Raw genomic sequence first — 18,459 nt, forward strand, 5'->3', positions numbered from 1 at the left:
GTTACAGGCACTTGGCCCACAGCGAATGTTACAACTCACAACATATTAAAATAAATAAAGGAGAATAAGTAGGTGGGTACATTATTTGTGCTATTTTGCGCTATGGAGCATCTTATAATGAATATAATGTATAGTAATAATAATAAATATTTTATGAGAGAAAAGATATAATTATGTGTGTATAATCATTTAGATATTTATATTATATACGTTTAGGTAGGTACTTTAGATATCCTTTTGTAGAGATAATAGATGTAACTTTAACTTTACCTTGAAGGCTCTGACTGTGTCTGACTGTGTCTGACCTTAACGACCCTTTTTCACCAAACTTTACCTTACATAACTCACTCCAGAACATCGATATCCCACTTTTTACAGTTCACGAGTGATTCCACAGTAACGGTACGGTCGTAATTTTTTTGCGCAATAAAATTTTTGTCACAAACCGAGCTATTTTCGGCACCTGTCGCCTACATTGCCAACATTCGGGTGCTCTCGCTCGCACACATTTTGTTATTCGGCCTATTAAAATTTTACGGACGCGGGAAAATGCGACGATTCCACGCTTATGGAAATATTAGAATAAATTGTTTAAATTAAAATATTGTGGGTTTTTTGAAGTTATAAAAGATTTTAAAGGTTTTCTTTTCATTGTGAGCTTCTTTAGACAATATATTTGTGACATAATCTATTTAGTGATTGCTTCACGGAGCGAAGCGAAGCGAATTAAAACTGTTATGAAAGTTCATGTTTGTTGAAAGTGCAATATTTTAAATGAAAACGTAAAGTACAAAACAATTGAGAATTTACGAAAACAACTAATATCTGTCATGCTCCATCTGTTTACATTTAGAAAATGATTTTGAGGAGACTAATACTTAAACTTAATAAGCATCCATGTCAACAAAATTAAATCATTGTTTGAGGAGAAGATATTACAAACTCAAGTTTACATAAAGTACGTTCTTACTGCAGACTACACTTGCTTGCACAAAAAGTGGAAACCATTTGGTCTGGGAAATCGAGATTTTTCTGCAACCTTCCGAAAAATAATAACAGGTTGCGTGGTGTTTAGGATAAAGCCTTATTTTTTCATGAATATTCAAAAACAATGCCTATTAATTAAATACTAATTTGTAATTTAGGGTGTACTTATTCATTTTTATTTTTACTATTTGGTGGTCAAATAGTTTTTAAGTCATGAAAGGTTTTATTTTTATTTACAAAAGGATTTGAAGAAAATTTTCAGTAATACGAGGTTCCTATTTATCTAAGTAGATTTTTTCTCACGCATGTAGTTTCATCAGTTTATTACAACAGCTTAATAATATCTGTAGAGTCAGTTGTTCGATAATTGACATTAAAACGTCATTCAATTATTGTTAAAGCACCTTTTTCCATAGCCGCAAGTGTACAAGGATAATCTTATGTTAAAATCTGCCGTGGAGGAAACCAATTATTATTTTATTAATTTCTTAAGCAGCCGTCACTCGAGGTAAAACACCGAGTAATATGCGAGACACTTAATTTGGAAGACCTCATCTTACTTTCGAGTGGGTAAAAACATCTTCACTTAATTAATGACAGTGATATTAAGCATTTTACACGTACTTAAGTAATAATATGTGAAAATTAAAGCATTTGTGGCTTTGGATAATAAATTAATTATAAGAAGACACGAGACATAAGAATAAACTTGCTGTTCCATCTTTTAGGTTGCATAAAATAGGTAATTCATTCTTGGGGAAATGTATTACCATATTTAACAAAATACCACACAACCTTGTCGAGTTGCCAGTAAACAAATTTAAGATACATATAAAAAATACCCTTATGTCCAAAGGGTACTACAACGTTCGAGACTATATTGATGACAAGGATGCGTGGTCAGTTCAGTCTGCACATATTTGATGTACTCGAATTTGGTTATTCTTACCGTTAGATAATTCCTGGCAATTAGTGGTGACTGAGTTTGTTCCGGCGTTTCTTCTCAGCACTTGCCAAATGTTTGTCTCGAAGCGCTGGTAGGGCCCAAAAGATAAGGAGACATTAGAGTGCCCCATAAGAGCTACCTTTTGTTTTTTTATTATTTTCTATAATAATATTTTGACGTTCATAAGTGCAACTTGTGGTCTAAACTGAATAAATACTTTTGATTTTGATTTTGATTATTTAGGCGGGAAGAGCCTGGATGCGGGCAGCGCAGGACCGGTCGTTATCATATGGAAATCCTTGAGGGAGGCCTTTGTCCAGCAGTGGACGTCATTTGGCTGGAACGAACGATTTAGGTGATTTGAAGAAATAAATGGTGCTCTGCGGTTATTGATTTTATTTACATACTAGCGGCCGCCCGCGACTTCGTACGCGTGGATCCCGTTTTACCCCTTCATCTATCTTACGCGGTTTAGATTTTTTCATACAAATGTTTTTTCCCGCTAACTCCAGTTCCCGTAGGAATTTTACAATATCCTATTGTAACTAAGCTTTAAGTTTACTAAGGTACTTGCATGCCAAATTTCAAGCGTCTAACTTAAGCGGTTTAGATTTTTCATACAAAAGGATTTTCCCGCTAATTCCCGTTCCCGTGGGAATTCCTAAGTATACTATAACCTGCCCAGGAGTATGAAGAATAATTGTACCAAGTTTCGTTAAAATCCGTCCAGTAGTTTTTGTTTCTATAAGGAACATACAGACAGACAGACAAAAATTTTACTGATTGCATTTTTGGCATCAGTATCGATCACTAATCACCCCCTGATAGTTATTTTGAAAATATATTTCATGTACAGAATTGACCTCTCTACAGATTTATTATAAGTATACAGGGTGTTAGGTAAATGGGTATATGAGCCGACACTAGCCCATGTTAACATGGTCATATAAATGGTATGGTGAGGTCAGAAATTTGATATCATCATTTTATTTTTTTTTAATTTTCATACAAAATAAATTTTATAAAATCCGATTTGTACTCGTATGAAAATTAAAATAATTAAAATGAAGATATCAATTTTCTGACTTCACCATACCATTTATATGTCCATGTTAACATGGGCTAGTGTCGGCTCATATACCCATTTACCTAACACCCTGTAGATAGATAAAACCAATAACCGCAGAGTACCATTTATTTCTTACACGAACCAGAAGATGTGGTGCAGATAGGCCTCCCACTAGGTGGAACGACGATCTGGTGAAGGTCGCGGGAAGTATCTGCGGGGAGTGCAAGACTGGCCGTTGTGAAATTCCTTGAGGGAGGCCTTTGTTCAATTCGTTCACTAGTTTGTTTCAGCCAAATGTAAATGTCGGCCGTTTGGTGTAGTGGTTCAGAACGGACTACTATGTCGAGAGGTCCCGGGTTCGATTCCCGGCCGGGCAGAATTTTAATTTCTGTGACGGGTCTTACCATGTATAATATGATATGCGTGTAGTATTTAAAAAAAAGTATATTAGTAGTTAAGCTAGCACCCAATACCCATAATACAAGCATATTAGTTTGGCGCTAGATGGCGCTCTGTGAAATTGTCCAAACATATTAAAATAAAAATTACGTCATTTAGCTGAAACGAACGAGTGAACGAACTTTTATAACCTGTAAAAATGGATTTACTGAAAAAAACTTCATGTAAAAAAAAACTGAACACGAAAAAAACATCCACGTACATTCCCTTTACTTAGAACCGTTTACATGAATAACTGAAAGGACGGCGCGTCGCAAAAGAAGTAAATAATTAATTTGGAACGCAGTGCTTACACCCCTTTTGTTTGCGCTATAAATGACTCAAGACAGGCAACCATAATGTGTAGAAACGGCCTGTTTCATTAAGACAATGGGTTTAAATTGCAGTGGTTAGACAGACAGACGGAAGTACGCGTGGACCGATTCTGAAGCGATAGCAGGTCTTAGGTAGGTCTGTGTAGGTATATTTATAATTAACTTTTTAAAAAAATTAAACCGACTTCAAATGCGTGAACACAAAAAAAACTAAAAATTAAAAATATTGCGTATAAAAAAGTTCATCCCCAATTTTCCACCCTTGGGGGTGAAATATTTTCTTCAAATTCGCATGAAACCACCCTTTTGATAATACCTATTCAACAAAAAAATAATCGTTCAAATTGATTTATAATCGGCGGAGATATTGCGTATAAAAAAGTTCATCCCCAATTTTCCACCCTTGGGGGTTGTTTTTTCTATTATTAAATTTAAATGGGACCACCCTTGAGGTATTACCTATACGCCGAAAAAAGATTTGTTCAAATCGGTTCATAATTGGCGGAGTTATCGCGTAACAAACATAGAAAAAAAAAAAACATACGGGTCGAATTGAGAACCTCCTCCTTTTTTGAAGTCGGTTGAAAAGTGCATGTAATTTGGTGCCAATTTACTTTTTTTCTTTCTTTCTTCTAAAGAAACTTCAGTGTCAGAGACCGAGAAGAGTTGAGACATTGTAAATTTTTGGAAACCGATAATTATCAGCAAGCTCGCAACAGCGCGTAACAGCAACATACTTGAACTAAGTAACGCGCACAGTTACGAGCTCGCAGGAAATTACATTTTAAAAAGAATCGACAATGTCACGTCTCTCCTCTGTCACAACTCTCCTAGGTCTTTCCTGTATATTTTTCACTAATAAAAGCATTAGTATTACAATTAGACAAGACGTGAGGCTCTTAATGCTTTTAATTTACCTGTGACCTTCGTTGTTTAGTGGTTAAAGAGTTGTAATCTCTCGATTCAGAGCCTTGCCTCTAGCAAATGAAGGAATTAACCTACACTCCCAAAGCTGGCCAGATGGATTGCGGACGTGGAGACCTGATGTTCGCAAGGACCTATACCAAACATTTTCAAGCTCAATTCAAAAAGTCAAATGAAGCTTTAGAAAAATATAATCCATTAGCGCGATGCTTATTCTACACAGCGCCATCTGTTGGCACCTTTATGAATCCCTAACAAGGCTTCGAAAATTGAATAAATACGCTTCAGCTTGTGTCAAACATCATTCCACATAGCTAGACGAGGAAAACAGAGGCATAGTTAATTCCTACCCACGGAAATAACCTGCATTAGTCAGCTGCAGCGTCCTGCAATGAGCCCTCATATCTAAGCCGTCTGTAATTATTCAAATTGCATTAATTGTTAGGATTGAACAAATTATATGGATTGTTAAATTAACCCTCGTTAATACGCTTAGCTTTGAATTATTAAGTACTATGGATCCTTTTTTCAGTGAATAAAGGGTCATTATTATAAAAACGAAACAAGGAACTTATCATCAAATTATAGCAATCACCTTTAATTGAAGCATGTTTATTAAGTAATGGGTTTTGATTAATTTTATGACATAATAAAGAAAATTGCAATTCGACTTCTCCCGAAAAAATCTCTTAAAACTTAAAAACCTTAAGCTTGATTTATTATGTGCAAAAGATACCTACATAGATTTCATAAATAAAGAAATACTGAAGAACACGTTCAGAACTATAATGTCTTAAAAAAGAAAAAATATCAACAAATCTCATTGTGCAAGTTTTTAAAATAAACATAGAGTCTCAAATCAGATGGAGTGCCGCAAAAAAGCAATGTATAGTTGGCAGCATATCAAGCTTGATAGAGGGGCGTCTTATCTCGTTGTAATACAGGTTATTTTGCAACAAAAGTGTATAGTTTGAAGTACTGTTGACTGTACTCCCGAGTCACATTTGAACAGAATTGTTTAAAGTTTTTCACTTTCATTAAATCATGTTTATCTCAACTTTTGTGGCGCCCGCAGTGGGTTTTTCTTTCGTTATTTTTGCTAATTTTATCTTGTTCTCTCTTTCGTGTTCTCTGGACAGTTTTAGGGTTCTGTACCTCAAACAGGAATATTAGTTATTTTGTCCTAATCGAATAAGTTCCACGGCATATCAAGCAGGCAAAGCAAAATACATAATGTCACTGTGTATCACAGTGATGTATTTTGTTATTGTATTTACACGCAATTTTACAACAAATGTACGGTGGTCGGTTTGGTAATATTTTTGAATCATAATAATTTATGCCTAAATTTAATTTGTCCAAATCAAGATCGAAAAGATCCTTATTTTAACCTTTGTACTGAAATTAGTGTTAAAAGGATTCACGAAATGTAATATGCTTTAGAAACTGAAGCAAAATTGTTTGTAGCGACCTCTGTGGGGATCACCTTGCCAATCCTGCGCAAAATTGAAAAGCCAGGCCTAATATAAAGTATACCTAAACTAAATAATATTTTCATCTATTCAGTGACAAGCTCAATTCCTGATCTGATAGGTCCATTTTTAAGTGATAGGTATTTTGTTTTCATTTAAGTGATGTAGTTTCTTATACAATTCACTGTCTGGCACTTTGAACCACCAGATAATTATATTTTATTTTTGGTTAAAGCCCACGCTTACCTGTCTCTTTTACATTAAAGCTCATAGCAGACTTATCAACTCTTGCTGTCAATCGCGAGGCGAGGCGTTTACGTTACGGTGCGGATAAATGTGCGTTGCAGTATGGAGTTTCATACAAAGAATACTGACCGCCTCGAATTGGTACGGTTACGATCCCTTTCCGGGTTGATAAATTTTAATGTGCGTTATCCTTAAAACCGCTAGATTAAATAAAATACTTTGACTCTACCTATACAAAACTGTACCGTAGTCAATCAATCAATACATTAAAGATGTAAATCAGTACTTAATATACATTTTGTACGTAATAAAATTAATACCTTGAATGGGGAGACAGTTGTGTTTTGTTTATGACATAATCAGACGCACGTAAATAGATTTGCGAGCTTGTATAATATTACACTACAACAGTAAAATTATGAAATTGTTCGACTAAATAAATGTAAGTGATTCTGTTCACAATATTATCATATTTTATTAACCAAACCAAAACACAGGACTAAGATTTTATTCATGTTTATAAATAAAAGCGAAAAGTCACTGACTGACTTACTCATCACGAAATCTCAGAAACTACAAGTGCTAGGAGTTCCAAATTTTGCATAGGGGTTCCTTTTAGAACGTTGGTGATCACTAAGACGGGATTTTGTAAAATTCAACCTCTATGGGGATATAGCATGCGTACGAAGTCGCGGGCGGCCGCTAGGAATAAATTAAACATTGAAAATACTGATAACTGTACAACTTAGTTTTATTCACAGTAATGTCAACCTAGAAAACTGAGTGTAAACGTATGTACAACAAAGTTCACGTAAGTACAGGTTTGTTAGGACGATTCCCGCAGAAGTACATCTGCTTGTTCTGGCTATTGGACAACTTGTAAATTATCTACCTACATAAAATTTGTTAATTTCTCATGTAAGTGACTGCAATGTTTTTAATGAGAAATAAATGTTCGTTAAACCAAAAAAAAAAAAAAAACAGCATGTTTTAATTAAACAATCGTTTATTTTAAAATTACGTAGATACTGGGAAATTCATAAGGCAGAAAAGTTCTCGAGTCAACACGAGCCTCTCTTTTGGTGGACCGAAGATCTGTTGAAGGCAGCGGGAAGCACCTGGATGAGGCAACTCAGGACCGGTTGTTGTGGAAATCCCTTGAGGGAGGCCTTTTTCCTGCAGTGGAAGTCATTTGAAAGAAAGAAGAAAGAAATAAGAAAGAAAGAATAAAGAAAGAAGAAAGAATGAAGAAAGAAAGAAGAAAGAAAGAAGAAAGAAAGAAGCAAGAAAGAAGAAAGAAAGAAGAAAGAAAGAAAAAAGAAAGAAAGAAAAAAGAAAGAAAGAAGAAAGAAAGAAGAATGAAAGAATAAAGATAGAAAGAAAGATAAAGTTATAGTTGCCAAAATAAAGTTATTTTCTTTCTCTCTTTTATTTATATCATTTTTACTGAAACGAACGTACGATATTTGCTACATCTCATCTCACACGAAGATTCTTAAAAATTTCATGTTGGTGCTCAAAATAATTATAATTTTAAGAAATTGAGAATCTAGTTTGTCTTTTTGGCAATATTCACATTTACCTTATGAAGTAGGTAGGTAGATACCTATTTATTATTATCACAGTTTTATTGATTCAACTGTAAAAGTTCAAACATTTCGTGATCACGTGCTGGCAAATTTTAATTTTTTTAGTCACGTGCAAATTTCCATCGTAATTTAAACCTTATTACAGTGGAATGAAGGACATAGTGATACTATTATTATATTTTATACTTATTAAAGCGACAGCAGATTATCACACCACTCTTTTTTGCAAAAAGCATAATTATTTTATCACAGCAACATAAAACCAGTAAATAAAATGTTTAAGCGCAATGTTACTTTGTGCATACTTATACATATACATACATGATGGCATTGCTGTTGTAGAATAGATTAAGTTACCTTGATGTGCAATTACTTATTGTCAGAAAGGATGTACTTACCAATATTTCGCACCCTTCCTGGAATAAGTACGCAAGTGAAAAATGCCAACTTTTCAGGAGCGTAAAAAAACTGTCTTAAAAATTTATTACCATTATTAAAAATATGTGTTATACATCAAAAGATAGCTAAAAATGTCTGTGAGGGGCCTATGTATTTATATTTAAAATACACTTAATAGGTTTTGAGAAAAACTTAAAAAAGAGCGTTGCGTACTTATTCCGCGAAACAAATTTTAACACTTGTTGTTGTAATTATGAATATTGCATTGTTGACATGTTAAGGAATGCTTGCTGTTTGGTATTATTGTTGATAACTATTTATTGGCGTTCAGATTTAGTCGTGCATTCAACGTGTAAGTGTGGTTTACGTAGTTTTTCCTCGAACTATTCGTAATTAAATTAATTCGTAAAAAGGATAACGTACTTTTACCTTGTGAAATATTACATTACTTATGGTAGTATTTAAAATTATAGCTTTATTCGAAATAAAAATGTTACAATATTTTTGCGTAACAATATTATAATTTTCGGAAAATGCATTTTTAAGGAGAGACAAGCTATCAAAAGGACTAATGCCCGTTTTCACCATCAATCCCTAATTTGTAAGTGACCCCTATGGTAATACTTAACAGGAATTTTGTTTTTATAGGGGTCACTTAAAAATTTGGGATTAATGGTGAAAACGGGCATAAAACTCATATTACTCATTTATTTTTGCAAGTAGGCTTTTATTAAGCACTCTGATAGTTTTACACTCCCCAGTATAAACCCTACCACTGCTTCAGGACATTTTTTTTTACGGTAGCGGTAGATAGATTTATGTTGTAAAATTACCATTTAAAACAGAAAATCCACAATCACCATTTGCAGACACCAAACCGAGGAATGAACTGCCGTTTGCAGTATTTGCGGACCAATACGATCTACAATCTTTCAAGTGGAGACTCTAATACCTTAAAGAATATCAACGCACCTGTAACTCACCGAGGAGCGGGTGTCTATGGGCGACGGGTAATCACTTACCATCAGGTGATTCGTCTGCTCGTTTGCCTCCTTTCCCTTAAAAAAAACCCAAAAAAATAACCACACAGAGGTCCGTTCAGTTAGAAAGAAAGTTGCAGAAATCACCAGACCTGAAAAAGATTAACGAACACACAGTTTTTTTTTATAAAACAAGAGGTACCTACCTGAAAAAGAAAAAGAAACAAGAATGACAGTATACTTCATGCGGTCGTCTGGAATAATACGGAGACAACTCGCGCACGATTGTATTTGATGCTTCGTGTTAAGGTTCGATTTATATTTCACTGAATAACGAACTGCTTGTGAACCCACAAGCAGTTCTCAGCGGCAAGAAGACCCGAGAAATATTATAATGAGATGAAACGTGTTTGCTTCATAGATGACATTATGAAGATGATCTTCAGATTTATGTGACAAAAAATGATTCGGATTACCAGTGCATTATTTGGAGACCGAATTACCGAAGAGTGCCGATTTCTATAAAATAATAAAACAATATTTTTATATCAAAGACCTTTTATCAGGAGCGGACTGGTCAATTGAAGCTATAATGCTATAATTTAATGAGAACTTACAGAGCAGATAATATGACCATCCACCAGGTTACACTTCAATACTATAATGCGAACACGAACAGGTCGCTGCCTGCTGTTCTCTCCTGAACACTATAATCCAGACCTTATAGGTACTTACAGGTAGATATCTACCATCTTATACTGCATCTCACTTAACATCACATGCAACTGCGGTCAACTACCTTTTGCTACCTAGTTCTGCGTTGAGTTTATGAAGTCAACAATAGAAGACAACAAAAGATCAGCTAGTGCTAAAGTAGTTTCATGAACCTTGAAGGAACAGTCCAAGCATTGGGTATTGAATGGAATTTGAGGACAGATTTAAATACAATGTGAATAAACCACAAATTGCAACACCAATCATGAAACGTAACATTTTATCTGATACATCTGATCAAACTTTTTGATCCCCTTGGCTGGAGCTTAGCTCCAAGTACAGTCATGGCTAAGATTCTAATGGAAATAGAATAGAAAGTATTTATTTGTTTCAAATCAAAAACTTTGGCTGATGAAAAAATAATAAGGATAGAAAGATAAGTAACTCATTAGAAAAAGATTGGATTAATACGGCAGGATTTGATTCATATTGACAAAATACAGATATAGATTGGTATAGGTAGATAGAGAGAAAAAATACGTCAGCATCATCATTTCAGCTACAGGACGTCCACTGCTGAACATAGGCCTCCCCCAATGACTTCCACATCGCACGGTTGGAAGGACATAGTACGCAGAACAGACGGCCGATGGGCCAGCAAGGTTATGGAGCGGAGGCCACGTACCGTAAAACGCAGCGTTGGGACATCCACCGACAAGGTGGTCCGACGACCTGATAAAGGTAGCTGGAAGGCCAGATGCAGGCCGAGTAAAAATACAATAATTATAATAAATTTAGCGATGCCTCTGTGAGTGCATTATACTGCAGCCTTTCACATAAGATCAACTAGTCAAGGCTGCTCAACTCCAGGCCCGCGGGCCACAGTGTGGCCCCCAAAAGAATTTTAAGTGGCCCGCGCATGTACAGTTTGAAAAAAAAAAAAACGCACCATATAAAAAATCCCGCCGAGCACAGTACAAACTAAGATCTCTCTGAAGTTAGCTGTCAAAAATGTAGGTGGCCCGTCGTTAACGACTGAATCCACCGTTTGGCCCGACTCTTCAAAAGGTTGAGCAGCCTTGAACTAGATGAAGGGTTTGAAACAAAATTAATTGCTAAAAAACTCAAGTGCTCTCTGAAACCTGTTTTTCTTTTACTACGTCTTGAGCTATGTGCTGCTTTGAGTAAACTGGATGAAGCAAATGAGAAGGAATAATGTGAAGAATACCAACCTCACAGATTTTCGCACACTATGAACAGATTTTTCTATTGTGATCGCCTAGCTGTCTGGAGAGGCGAATAGGTGGAAATCTATTGTTGCAAACCGCGTCGTGGAGATTGTCGAAAAAGTTTATATTAATACTGACATCATGTAATTCACAAGAAAGCCGACTCAGCTCCACATTTTGGATTATCAAGGCGAAACCATTGGCGAGAAAATAAGTACACAGATATTTCAATTGTGCTAAATTGAATGCTACTGCTAAAGTAAGTAATGGGAGATTTACCAGAACAGCAAGTTACTCAATCTAGACAATTCATGAACAAGGGAGACGATTTTGAAGGACCCTTTCAAATTTTGATGTTCAAGGGAACAAAACTATAGAAGATATTTATTTTATTGTCTGCATGACTACAAAAGTTTATTGAACTCGTTGGTGACATCACTTCCGAATCCTATAAGGTTCACGCTCGATCAGCCGGCGTGCAGCGATGGCGATCGATGCATTTTGTCTGATCGCCATCACTGCACGCCGGCTGATCGCGTGTGAGTGCTTTGGTTTGGCTGAACCTTTAAAGAAAGAAAGAACAATTTTTATTTGGTCCAAAACTTATAGGTGCTTTTATACGCTTTGTTGAAGAGTGACCGGACCTGTGAAGCAACCAGGATAGAAACTTTGTCAGAGCCAGGAGTTTCATAAGGCCTGGAAAAATAATGCAATTTAATAGACAAATATGGTCAACACTAGGATATAGAAGGCACTTAATGGCACTACATTCCAGTGGCAAGTCCAATCTGTGGAGGTCTGCGGAAAGCTGGCATCCGGTCGATCAAGTACCACCTGAAAAGAATACTGACTGCTCATCGTACATACGAAAAGATGGCAACAGTTTTGTATCAGGTTGTTGCATTTTTAAACGTCTGACCATTATGTCCTTTTGATGACAATATTCCTTAAAATACATACAAACTTGTGTCATTTTATAATTAGGGACGCACCGATTGTTGCTTACTGCTTTGAAAGACGTAAAGATACATACCTTGTCACGCTGGCAATACACGCAGAAGCTGATAAATGAACTCATGCTAATGGAAAGATGAATATTTATCACGATTACTAGGTACGATAACAAGTTCACTGAAGAGAGAGACAGAATTTAAAATGGATCTTGTACTCATAAAGACCGATCATTTTACCACGTTTTACCACCATCATTGGTACGAATTTTTGATAAACACACAGGATCTGATAGTCTTACAAGAGTATTTAGTGCAAGAAGTAGTGGTTCGGATACTTAAATAACTGAAACTAAGTTAATTTGTGCTTTGTTAATAACTAAATTACATCTAAATAAATGTATCAATATCGGTATAAAACACAACATCGCCAAAAGTTTCGTAAAATAAATTAGGCAACTAGACTTGCACAAAGATAATCTACGTAGAAAATAACGTATCCATTGTTATGTATTATTATTCGAATAAAAGTTTCGTGGAAGAATTAGGCATCTAGACTTGCACAAAATTACCAGCATAATGTGCACAAAAGTTTCGTGGAAAAACTAAGCAACTAAACTTGCACCACGATACCCACCAAATAATATCCTAAAATAAGTATGCAACAATAGATACGCGAAAATAATTTTTAAAGTCTTCGTGGAAGATGTACGTAACTATTAATATGCTATTATTCATACGGAACTTTATTAAACAATTAAGTGCAAATGTATTTACTTCGTTGTTGTTATGGAAATTTAGATATTTTAATGTTGCAATATTTTACATATTCGTACATAATTTCTTCATTTTTAAGAGAAAAATTATGAAAAAAATTGACAATATGTATTACCTCCTTCTTGATTTTTTAGTGCAATAAAAAAAATATCGCACAAGTGGACTTGCATACTTCTTCCAGGGGGGGTGCGATTTGATTTCGAAAACTTGTAAGTTATATGGTTTTAACACTGTCTTGCAAACTTGTGTCAAAAAAGTTATAAAAATAAATTGCAAAGATGAGACAAACTTACAATCGCTTTTTTACAAAAAACATATACCTAGCTATGGACTGAAGTCGAACCTTGACTTCGAACTCCTCCTATGTTCTTCTGATTAATTTCGTTGCGGGTCCAATGAAGTATACTTTCCCCTGAGCAAACTTGACCTTCACTGGTTGGGTTCTTATCGGCGGCCAAGCTGTAGATCCTGGCTACACAGGAGATGCAGCGGTGGGAACGAGAGGTGGGTAATTTGTTGTTCACAATTACTAATAGCCCCGTTAACCCTTCAAGCTAAGCTAAATACCTATATGCTTTTGTTACGAGTGGATTACCCGCGACTATCGACCACTCGGCAAGTCCAACTTCAAGCCGTGTAAAGTGAATTTTTTTGTATAAAATGAATCCCTGCGCCATCAAAAATGTTTTTCTGGACTTGTACAGGATAAATTGAAACCCAAAGCGATCTAACGTCCGTACCAATTTGTTTTGAGTCGCGCGATGGCAGTACCAAACGCGTTGTGGCCAAAAAGGTTGGATAGCTCATGTTTTTTTTGTATCGACGCGATCGAAAAGTGTTGTGACTGTAACGCTATGTTTACAGTCGAGCAAACTATACAGTTTTTTTGCAGAATAGTATCTATTACAATGGCATAAGATATCATATAACACAGCCTTGATGTTCCGTGCGTACAATTTGGATAGAGCTTTGAAATTTTTAGGAGTTTTTGAAATTGATAATTTATTAAAAACTAGCTTTCCGCTTGCGGCTTTTGTCTGTCACAGAAAAACAATATCCCGCGCCTATTTGCTCACCGTTTAGACCTACCCTGGAATATACGTCAAACATTTTAAAACCAAAATCAGCTCAATCGGCCCAGCCGTTCTAGAGTTTTAATCAGACTAACGAACATCAATTCATTTTTATTTATAATATACTAGATTGTTGTTTTGTCATAAAAAGTAAAAAAATAATATGATCAAACATAATTTGTTGGGTAAAAATGAAAGATCCACATGTTATTGAATTTTTTACATCCTATATAACAAAATAACCTGTAATTTGAGTATCTTTAGTGGATACAGGTGTGTCTTAAAAATATACTTGTTGCGTCATAAAAAAACAAAACAATAGTTGAACAATCGTTTAAATACTTATTATTCTCTTAACCACATGGAAACCGCAGTTTAAGAAAAACATATTAATCCTTCAAGCTCCGCGAATCTAGACACAATAGATAATCAATTGTTATGACATTAATTAATGCCGTCTGGGACTCAATCGGTTAATAAAGCATAATAAAATTTTACTTGACAATAGGTTTAAAGAAAACCGCACTTGATTAAACAGATTAAGATTTAACTAAAGGACTAACTTTTTTCACTCAAATAGAATATTGACTATAATATAGTCTTTTTCACCTAAAATGATCCGTATGACACTTCAAAGTTATCCATATTACGCATACTACATACGCAGAATATTTTTGAAAAAATATTTGTATTTTATTAGCAATATAATAAAAAAAATTAACTACTTTTCTTGAAATATATTTATGGTAAAATCTGAGTCTATTGATTATATTTTAATTAAATACGATATAAAAATATTTTTATATAATGTACGCAATGTGTGAAACGGAATAGATTTAGTGCTGGGGTATTTGTTGTATAACAAAATCGATTATTTCCGCGGATCATTAATCGATTGCAGTGAATACTTAGTTATTTAAAACATCACAAAAATCAACTATTTTTTTCGATTGTTGACTTTAATAAACGCATTGAAAATAAATTAATAGTTTTTAATTTGAAGAAATAGAATCAGTACTTTTTAGGAATCGTTTTTTTGAACACGAAGTCCATGGAATTTGAATATTATCAATAAAAAATTATTACAATAATATTTGTAATTAAAAAAACATGTTTTTTGTTAAATTACACCTATACCACAATGCATAGTCCTGCGCTGCCCGCATCCAGGCTCTTCCCGCGACCTTTACGAGATCGGTCCACCTAGTAGGAGGCCTGCCCACGCTACGTCTTCCAGCCCGTGGTCGCCACTCGAGAACTTTTCTGCCCCAACGGCCATCGGACCGTGCATTGTGGAAAACCTTGGAGGAGGCCTTTGTCCAGCAGTGGACGCCATTTGGCTGAAACGAACGAACACCTATCTATACTTATAATAAATCTGTAGAGAGGTCAATTCTGTACATGAAATATATTTTCAAAATAACTATCAGGGGGTGATTAGTGTTCGATACTGATGCCAAAAATGCAATCAGTAAAATTTTTGTCTGTCTGTCTGTATGTTCCTTATAGAAACAAAAACTACTGGACGGATTTTAACGAAACTTGGTACAATTATTCTTCATACTCCTGGGCAGGTTATAGTATACTTAGGAATTCCCACGGGAACGGGAATTAGCGGGAAAATCCTTTTGTATGAAAAATCCAAACCGCTTAAGTTAGACGCTTGAAATTTGGCATGCAGGTACCTTAGTAAACTTAAAGCTTAGTTACAACAGGATATTGCAAAATTCTCACGGGAACGGGAGTTAGCGGGAAAAAACATTTGTATGAAAAAATCTAAGCCGCGTAAGATAGACGCTTGAAATTTGGCATGCAGGTACCTTAGTAAACTTAAAGCTTAGTTACAATGGGATATTGCAAAATTCTCACGGAAACGGGAGTTAGCGGGAAAAAAACATTTGTATGAAAAAATCTAAACCGCGTAAGATAGAAGCTTGAAATTTGGCATGCAGGTACCTTAGTAAACTTAAAGCTTAGTTACAACAGGATATTGCAAAATTCCCACGGAAACGGGAGTTAGCGGGAAAAAACATTTGTATGAAAAAATCTAAACCGCGTAAGATAGATGAAGGGGGTAAAACGGGATCCACGCGTACGAAGTCGCGGGCGGCCGCTAGTACAAAATATTTCTCTAAAAGTAGGTTTTACTAACTGTTAGAAAAAAAATCGATAGATAATTCGCTATGGTTTAGTTATGTGACATCTCTATAACTTTCAAACTCGAAACGTCATACGAATCATCTTAGGTGAAAAATACTATAAGATGAAAATGTAGTAAAAAGAATATTAGATACGCATCAAAGATTTTTTGAGATATTTAAAAGACAAAGTTAGGCAATTCACCTGTTATCATTAATGTTTTCATTACCTAGAGTTTAAATTATTTTTGGTGGTTTTAGCGGTTTTTAGGGTTCCGTAGCCAAATGAATGAAAAAACGGAACCCTTATAGATTCGTCATGTCTGTCTGTCTGTCCGTCCGTCCGTCCGTCTGTCCGTCCGTATGTCACAACCATTTTTTTAGTAGGTATTCAAGTATCCAGTTATACAGGGTGTTTCTTGTAAGGTGTCAAGCCGAAGGCAGGTGATAGGTGAGGACTAGACCTATCGATTTTACCCCCATGTATGTTCTACGATTTTTCGTAGTTTAGAAGTTATCGTTAATTTTGTGATTTTTTCAAATTTTATGACCTAGTAGGCTTTAAATTTTTTTATCTTTTTTTGGGTTGACTTTTCTCAGATTTCTTTTTTTTTGACAGATTCCCTATTAATTGCAGATGTTTGAAAAAATTAATCACCTTCCTATCTTTGATGCAAGATAGAAAATTTTTGCTAGAAACATAAAAAATATGCTTTTAGCAGAACATTCTAAAATTTTCAACTTAAATGTTTGAAAAAAAAAAAGAATTTCCATAGGTCCAAAATAATTTTAAAAAATGCGCAATTTTCTGAACTTTCATAATAACACAAAAAAACATGTACTTAATAGGCCATTATTTTCTGTAATGGCTCCACTAAAGTGGTAAGTCGGAGATTCCGTTACATGTTTTTGAGTTTCTTAGGACTAACTAATGTTTGCAATCCTTTAAGTTTACGTTACGTAGAACACATTTAGAGACAATAACTGAACAGAACATTTTTTTATCCACAACGAGGAAGCTCTTGCCCTTCATCTGGTATACAACGGGGAATATGAAAATATTGATCAACTGCGGACAAAACTGACTGAAGCACAAAACCACATTAGAATGCAAGAAGAAGCTTTTGTTACGAAGAATTTTTTTGTGTCGTTGTCGAATGTGCATTTAGGTCGGCGGACATTTTGAACATTTACTATTTGTTATTAAATCATTAGACCCTTTTTTGCTCTCTCTCTCTCTCTCTCTCTCTCTATCTATCTATATCTCTCTCACACACACACACACACACAAACACACACACACACACACACACACACACACACACACACAAACTATTTCCTTTTCTCTTACAATGTAATAGGTAGGTATATCAAATTTAATCGTAAAGTAACAATCACCACTGTGGTCTAGTGGTAAGACCACGTATTTAGGACAGCCAATTCCTCTGTGGTTTTTGATTCCGGGTGAAGCTCGCTAATCATCCATCAGTTTCCATCAGGTCAGATGAAGGGCAAGAACTCCCTCGTTGTGGATAAAAAAATGTTCTGTTCTGTTATTGTCTCTAAATGTGTCCTACGAAACGTTAACTTAAAAGGATTGCAAACATTCGTTAGTCCTAAGAAAGTCAAAAACGTGTAACGGAATCTCCGACTTACCACTTTAGTGGAGCGATTACAGAAAATAATGGCCTATTAAGTACATGTTTTTTTGTATTATTATGAAAGTTCAGAAAACTGCGCAGTTTTTAAAATTATTTTGGACCTATGGAAATTCTTTTTTTTTTTCACACATTTGAGTTGAAAATTTTAGAATGTTCTGCTAAAAGCATATTTTTTATGTTTCTAGCAAAAATTGTGTATCTTGCATCAAAGATAGGAAGGTGACTATTTTTTTCAAACATCTGAAATTAATAGGGTATCTGTCAAAAAAAAAAAGAATTCTGAGAAAAGTCAACCAAAAAAAAAATTAAAAAAATTAAAGCCAACTAGGTCAAAAAATTTGAAAAAATCACAAAATTAACGATAACTTCTAAACTACGAAAAATCGTAGAACATACATGGGGGTAAAATCGATAGGTCTAGTCCTCACCTATCACCTGCCTTCGGCTTGACACCTTACAAGAATCACCCTGTATAAGGTGCCACTTTACCTATCGTCTGCGTTTGTTTAAAACAAAATATAAAGGACAAAAA

This window comes from Ostrinia nubilalis, chromosome 14 (genome assembly GCF_963855985.1).
Source record: "Ostrinia nubilalis chromosome 14, ilOstNubi1.1, whole genome shotgun sequence".
In the NCBI taxonomy this organism is placed as follows: Eukaryota; Metazoa; Arthropoda; class Insecta; order Lepidoptera; family Crambidae; genus Ostrinia; species Ostrinia nubilalis.